We start from the raw sequence: 8,557 nt of genomic DNA on the forward strand, positions 1-8,557 counted from the left end.
TTTGATCTGTTCTGCCTGGGTCAGAAAAGCTTCACCTGGAGCAGATCAAAGAAAGCCTGAGCAATGCCTCTTCCTCCTGAACTTCTCTCTCCTTCACTTCTCTCTGCTCTATGGCGCTGGAAATCACAAAAAGAAGGGGAATTAAGGGATCCCTCCTCCACAGGCTGCATCTCCTCCAATCTCAAGTGCAGAATTTTATGTCTTCATCAGACAGGAGCAGCAGGCCAGCAGGCTCGCTTGTGTTGCAGGGCTGTCACTCAGCAGCTTACAATGGGCTCCAGACAGTGAATGCCAAGGAACTCCCTGTGCTCACTGTTCGGCATCATTACCAATGCCATGACAAACTTCAGGAGAGTGACTGAGTCAGGTGGGAACACTCACATGCATAAAATTAGCCACATGAAGTGAGCGGCGTGAAACAGGAACATATACATGATGTGAACGGAAACAAATACGTGATGTGAAGATACAGCTGGGCAAAAAGAAGGCATGGACGTGGGGAGTTGTCATCATTAAAAAAAACAACGCTTAAAAAAAATTTATGTGAACGAAAATGTGAAACTTGAAATTTTAAGGTATTTGAAAGAGCTCAGATATCAAAGCATCTTAAAAGCCCAGCACTGTATCTATGAAATAGACTGTGAAATCTGATTATTTTAGGAAAAAGAAAAAGAATTATGAATAAAGAACTATGAATTTTTCCAATGAAATAATGAAACAGCATAAGTAACCATAAAGATTTTCTAGTAGAAATGTTCTAGCAAAAATCAAATTAAATATGTTTTGGGAAAGAGAGGGGAATACAAAAATGTTCAAGCAAAAGAAATTGTATTTTAATGATTATTACAACTAAAAAAGGCTAGAAAACAATAATTTGCTAAAAAAAATCTTTTCTAGAAAATACGTTAAATAATATATTCAAATATGATAAAGACAACCACGCTGACATATTTCTATATTTTCTATTTTAACTGCCAAATAAAATAGAAGTTTATTCAAATGAAAAAACATCTTAAATAAAAAAAGCGATACTATCAGGGTGTTTCCAATCTGTGAAAACCATAGAAAATTTTGAATATTACTTTGAAATGGCTTTGCTCCAGTCAGTTATCTGATAGGTTGACTGCTGGTGATAGATACCAGGTATATCTTGCTGACATTTCCCCAGCTTCAAGGGAGCATCCGTGTGATATGGCAACATGGGGTAGACGTGACTGCTGGGCCAGCAGTGACGCAGTCAATCGTGAGAGAGGGGAATTATGTGCAGGAATGAGAGCTATCAGAAGGTTTACCACAACTTTAGAGAGGAGAAGTTCAGTTAGTAGTGAAGTCAGGTTTTCTTTACACTGGCAATTGGTTGCATTTCTGGGCATCATTTGCAAAGCGTCCTCCAATACTAATGTAAAAAGAATTTACAAGCAATGCTTCACATGTATAAATCATATAAAACACTGATTTAAAGTTATTTTTGTCTTTCTCAAACATTAAACTTCAGAATACATACACATTTTAGGAATCTTTCAGTGTTATGCATTGTTATTATACAGCATTATGCAAACAGGACCAAACTTTGCTCCTGTTTGTACTGGTGTAAATTCTGGGAAGCTCCATTGTAGCCAAAACCACAATTTGTTACATCCTACCTCAGGAGCCATTTGGTCTAAATGGAATTGTAGGATTAAACCTCATTAAGCTTGAAGCTTTGAAACAGCTGTCAGGAATACACAAATTGCCATTACAGGAGTGAAATAGCATGCTCCATAGTGATATAAAAGCCATTCCCAGATGTTTCTTTTTTAAAAATAATGTGGACATCTCCAGCCTGGGAGGCTTAGACTCATTTAGAAGTCAGCAGAGCAGGCAGGTTGTACCTGGGCAGCTATTGTTAATTTTTGCAAAGCTGATAGTTCGGTCTCCCCTTTTCCTGAACAGCTTTGTTCTGTTTCCAACTTCCCTTCGCCTGCAAGGGATGGAGGGGGTAGAGCTGTTTCCACACACATGAGCTGAAACATGTTGAAAAGCAAATTCTGTACTGAAGTCTATCTAAAAGATGAGCTAGGTGAAATACTTGCAAAAACTGGGAACTGTATCTACATAAGGGAACTCATGCTCAATTCTACTGTAGAAATCCCTAGGACTCGCTAGTTCAATAGCAACTTTTTTCACTAAGCTGAGTAGTTCCTTTTCTCTAGGAGTCATTTCATATAATATAAACTGCAATATTTATTAGAATAAATTTAATAAACAATATTGTGACATCTGTGGGAAATGTACCACTGACATGAAATTTTATTTCCACATAAGAAATAGTATTTCTACCAAGATATGAATGGAATATTATGACTCTGAGTAAAAACCTAGTAAGACAGAGAGAGAGAAAGGATGTTCTATAATGATCAAAAACATGTCCACAGCAATAATTTCTTTACAGATCTCTTTTTCACTTATTTCTTATCCTGAAATGCAAAGTTTACTGCTCCGCTCGCTTTTTACAGTTCAAAAATTATTTCAGCTGTTCTAATGATACCAATTAAAGGCCCCAGGAAGATCTGACTTACCACCAGTATTAGTATCCTTCAACTAAGTATGGCAGAGAGATAGCAGATGTCTGAACAGTCTTAAATTAGATATGCAAACCTAATAGTAGGGGATATTCCTTACCTATATGTATTCCATTCAGATTTTTATACACACAATTGGAAATTGTGAAATAACTTGTGATTTTGTTGTTATCTCAGGACTGTAAAACGCAACAAATCTCTGTTACAAAACCACTGTACTTACTGCACCAAGCAGCCAGCGCATAAAATACCTGAGCATTACAGAGAACAGGGATGCAATCCAGAACACCTCCCTGCCAGGGCAATCCGTCTCATCCTGGTCCATCATTACGCTCCTGCTTGCTCTGTTTGATTTCATCAGTTTTGCAGTTCTAGGTCTCCAGTGGCCCAAGCTCACCTGGAAATTATCAGGCTGCTCTCCAGGCAAAAGAGAGACGGGGGCTTGAACCTTCTCAGACTTGGGGTGGATGACAATGTCAATCTGCCTCTCAGCAAGTGCTCTAACCACTCAGCTGAAGCTAACAGAAGGGTTTGGGTACCTTCTTTGGCCCTTGCTTAGGGTGCCTCAGTTTTCTGAAGTTGCATGATTGGCAAGTAAAGACATGAAATAACACCTTCCAGAAGCTGAAATACAAGACACTTACTGGACATTTCACATTGCATGGCTCCAACACTGGTTTAGCTGCAAGCTCTGAGCAGTTCTGGACATATAGAAATCCTTCCATGAATTTGGAATAAGGAACCTTCTTCTTACACCTTTCAAGCAGTTCACAAATTTTATATACAACACAATGACACTGCTCCCTCAGATGTATAATTATGAGTTCTTTCCTTGATATATATCAGCTAAAGCTCCAGGAGACATTTGTGCTACCTTAAGGACTTGGGGACCTGAGAACACGCTCATGAAGTCCACATTTGTTTTCTGAGAAGAAAACCTCAAAGGTGATCTTTGCATTTCCTCTTGGCTGGTGACTGGCATGTCACCAGGCAATTGCAGTCTTACTGTGTTATTTTCACATGTTAAAGTAATAACAGTACTGCAACAATTCAGACATTTAGATGGCAGTATTCATTGTCTGAGCAGCCTTAGCTCGCACTGTTTCAGTTTAGGCTCCCGGTTTTGTCTGCTGACTGACACAAAGAGGCAAGCAAGACCTTGCATCATTTCCAGTCTTAAGTACTCCTGAGTGCAGAGACTACCTTTGATTCCCAGTGTGGGTCTACCGCTGCCATTATGTGTTATACAATAAACTGTTTACATAGCAGCCTTTTGTTACAGGTTTTAAATCTTCTCAGGCTGCCAGTGTGAGGTGGAGGCTGCCAGCTGGCAGACAGAGAGGTGCTTGTGCTCCAACTGTTGGAGGTAATTAACAGCCCGAACTGTCAGAAGGTGACAGCCAGCAGAAAGTTCCTGCCCTGGGGTCACAGCTGGATTCCGGCAACTTGCTCCTTGATTTACCAGTAAAACTAATAATGTAAGTAATATTGGTATTAAATTATCAAACAAGGGCGACTGAGCCCAAATTATATTTTCTACCCCCAAATTAACTGGCCAAAAAAAAAATAATCAGCATTACAATTTTGAAGTGAATAAGTAAGATTGACTCACTTATCTTGGGAAAAAAACTCCCCCAAAAATAGTCCACTAAAAATTTGCTGGACGTAAATATTAGGATGGTTGCATACCACAATAGCATTGTGCTGACACTTTCCTGAAATTGTAGAAAATTAATATCTAGGATTAATAATCTGTGCAATTATTATCAGCCACAAACGTTAAATTTAAGTGTTATACTCAAAATGTCACATTGGATTTACATGTGCTGCAAATAATTGGCTATGAATGGAAATGTAGAAATCAATAATTTTGCTGAAATAATTATTTATTTTAAAAAACTCACACTAATTCATCAGAGCATTGAAGCATGTGCTTAGCTTTAACCAAGAACATAAATGTAGTGGAGTTAGCAAGTCACAGGTGCTTCTTTTTTTTAACTGGAAGCCAAAATATTAATTCTTGACATTTTTAGTCCATAGCAGTAAAAACACTATGTATTTGGTCAGTTGAATGTTAGGACACAATAGACATTTGTATTTGTGGATCTTTGTCCTTCAAAATTATATTATCTGTCAACAGTGACACTTCAAATGCAGTTGATGCTGCTATGATTTGAGGTATCCCTTCCACTGGGGTTTCTGAGGTTCTTCAGGACAGACCAAAGAAATTTGTTTGGACTGCATGTGGAAAGCAACAGATCTGCTGTTCACTCAGACTCCTGCTCTGTTCCCTGGTGCTCTGCTCTGTATATGTCTGTACAAGAAACCCTAACTCTATCAGACCCACAGGAGTCTTAAGCTAAAGCGATAGACAGGTTTATAGGTTTTGCTCTACATAACTCTGACATTTTTTAAAAGTGACAAATGTTATAGGAATGTCTCATAGAAGTTATAATTTGATAATATGCATTACTAAATTTTCCTATTTAATGAGCAACAATGTGCCAGACTTTTCAGTTTTGGGGAACAGAGACAGTAGAGCACAAGAACCCCGATGCCCCAGACCATTTCATTATGAAGAAAGAGAAACACAGTTGTTAAAAAAATAATATAGAACTAATTTAAATTCAGAAAGAGGGGTTTTGCCAATGATTTTCTTGACAGCCATGCTTATTGGCCAAGAAGCTATTATTTTTGCAGAAAAATAGTTCCTTACATTTTGACCAGCCTGACCTGGTGAAAGGACTTTATATATCAGTGTGTATTTTATCTTTATGATATCCTACAGCTATCTTCATCTACTCTAAGGTGGTGTAAATTGGCATCTGGGAAGCTGTAATGATTGTTGTTAGCTGAACATTTGGTGAAGATGTAAATTTGTAAAGAATTGTCAAAGGAAAAAAAAATTCTTCAGCTCGATAATGGCTTTTACAGTAGTTTATTCTGTGCTCACAGAAAGCTCTACGATATTTTCCTATATTCTTGAATGATAACCAGCACAGCAGCACGGTGATATTTTCCTACAATACCTTCAGGCACACACATTTGACAGCTACATTCTAGTTGTGCTGTCCCTTTTTACCCAAACTTCTACAAGTGAAGAACGATGGATTAAGCTCTGCCTGTTTATGAAGTGCTTTGATACGCACCAGAAATAAGTAATACTAGTAAGTAAAGTTTCCAAAATTGTAAGCCTTCTAAGTAGTAAGGGTAAATCAGAAGCAAGTAGAAACTTCAGAAGCAGCCAGAAATGCTAGCAGACAGCGGACATCAGAATAGACAAAAAGAGAAGCTAAAGCACTGCTTGATCTTGCTGTTAAATGTCTGTGTCTCAGCTGTGTGAGGCTGTTGTGCTCTGAAGCCCTACCTCCTTCATCGTACAGGCTGGACGGCACAGCAGCTCCCTTTTTGCTGGTGTGGGTTTCCTGGTACACGCTCAGGTTGTGTTGCAGCCTGAGGTCAGGTCATTGCCAGTGCTTAAATCTCAGCCCAGGAACCCAAGTGTTCAAAGTATCTACAAAAAGCTCCTGAACGTGTGCTGGAATCTAACCAAATGCATATGCTCCGTGGAGTTATCCATCCTCAATGCACAAGTTTCCTCAGAAGCACCCCACACACTTCTCTTATCTTTCAGGAGGATAGGGAACGAGGAAGGATTTTGCAACATTTCAGTGCATTGCTCTTTTTCAGAAAGCGCAAGTTGGTGTGAATTAGACCTGAATTCTTAGGGCCATTGAAAGATCACTCTTGGAAGATTTACTAACATTTATAACCATGTCATGTTTCAATATAAATTTTTAAAGACCTGATTCCACACCCTTTTAACCTAATGGGAGATTTCCCATTGATAGCAATGGCAACAAGACCAAACCCTAAGGGAATATTAACCAGCCAAAAGAAAAATTCAGTCTGGGTAATATTAGCTTATAACTAAGTTCTCAGGCCATGTGCTCATACATTTTACAAATCTTTGAGAAAAACTGCCAGGCAACTTTCATTTCCAACTTTAACCCAACCCATACAATATACTTCAAGGAGAAGAATAATTATGAAACAAATGGAAGAAAAGTAAGGATTTGAAAATTAAAAAAAATAAAACCAAATTATAAACAATAGTTAGAAAGTCGGAATTGACAGTAAGTTCCCTTCAGCTGGAGAGCGAAATTTCATGCTTTGAGTGCAGCCTTCAGTCCATAAAGGAGCCTTTACAGGGAAACACAGGGTAACCCACTAACAGTAATACAAGAGACACTTACAGTCCAAGAAGCCAATAAATAAATGTAAGAGGCTACTTGTAGTTTGTATGTACTAAAATATAAATAAAAGAAAACAAATATATAAATAAATATTTAATATATATATAAATAAACTATAAAATTAAATAAAAAATGTAGTTTGGATGAAAACAGAAAATAAAGTTTGGCTATAAAAACTACTTCAAATAAATTACTGGCACCTAATGTCTGAAGTTTTCCACCATCTTCCATTCATGCATAGATTCTACTTATTTAAGTTCAAGCTTTATTTTTTAAGTTGCCCTAGTCCAATTTTATTTTTTGCAAGAATATTGTGTGGCATATTCTTTAGCTGAAGTGTTCTTCCTTTTCTGTTTCCTGAAAATAATATTAGCAGTTCATGTTGTTGCTAGTTTTGACATTTATGTTCTTCCCCTCCCATCACTCCTTTTCCCTCCATTCTGGTGCACCCGTTCGTAGAGCAATGTCACACAACTCTATAGGCAGCAGGTGTCACATGATATAAACTAAGTCTGTGGAATATTTGCTCCTTGATACTGCCTACATGCTAAATCTGCTGCTATTATATGCTGCAGTCGTGACTCCTTTCCAGCACTGCCCTGGGGCTCTGACAGATGACTCCAGAATTTGCCCTCACAAATGAGTGTTGCCCAGTGTTTCTGAGCAGGTGGCTGTTCTCCTAGCAGATAAATTTTGTAAGCAATGAATTAGCCTGGTAGTTGACAGGGATGAAAAGCCAACAGTACTGTTAGTATTGCTAGATAATGCCAAGATGGGTAAAATGTTTAATACTCTTGATTCACGGTTCACGAAAAGTTGTTATCTGAGATTACATGAGTTCTGTGATTAACATTGACAACAAGGTAAAACCTCAGGCTGCAGTGAGTTGTTCAGGACTTCACAGAGATATTTCAGTGGTGAGGTAATCCTAGGATCATTAGAAATTAGAGAATCTGCAGAGGTCAATGTTCTGGATCATCAGAAAAAGACAAGTATGGTGCTTATTCCCAAAAGTAGGAAAAGGGAGAGCCATGGAACTACGGAAGAGCTAGCCTGACTTCAGACCATTAGAAAACAAACAAAGCATCTATTTCTAAGCCCTTAAAAGATTAACAAGTGATAAGCAACAACTAAAAATTATGTGCTTCACTTCATTAAAGCAGTCAATACTATTTTGCATACATGTTAACCTACTGGGAGAAACCAAACCAAACCAAACCAAACCAAACCAAAAAAAAAAACCAACAAAAAAAACCCAACAGGAAAACAACTTTTCTACCTGATGCTACTGTAATGAGGGTGCAGAAGAGACTGGAAAACAGAATTTTGAAAGGCTGTATCAGCTAGTGTTCTACTGAAATCTGTCTTGAGTCTGGTACCGTGCAGCCATTTCATTAATGCCTTGGGTGGTACAACAGGCAGTAAGTTTATTAAATTCTTACATGATACCAAGCTGGGAGGAGTGCAAGCATTTTGGAGGACAAGGTTAGAATTCACAATAAGCAAGACAAATGGAGAAAGAAGCTATAATAAATAGAAAGCAATTCAATCAAGGCAAATAAAACCTTTAAGTAGAACAATCAGTTCACGAATACTATATGAGGAATGACTTGCCTAGATAGCAGTCCTACAGAAAGGATCTGTATCTTGCAGTGTATCATGTGAGTCAAAATGCCTTTACATCTCAATAAAGCAAATATCACAATGGGAAGTATAAACACAAGAGCTGTATGCACAGCA

The sequence above is a fragment of the Falco naumanni genome, chromosome 1 (assembly GCF_017639655.2).
Source record: "Falco naumanni isolate bFalNau1 chromosome 1, bFalNau1.pat, whole genome shotgun sequence".
NCBI lineage: Eukaryota > Metazoa > Chordata > Aves > Falconiformes > Falconidae > Falco > Falco naumanni.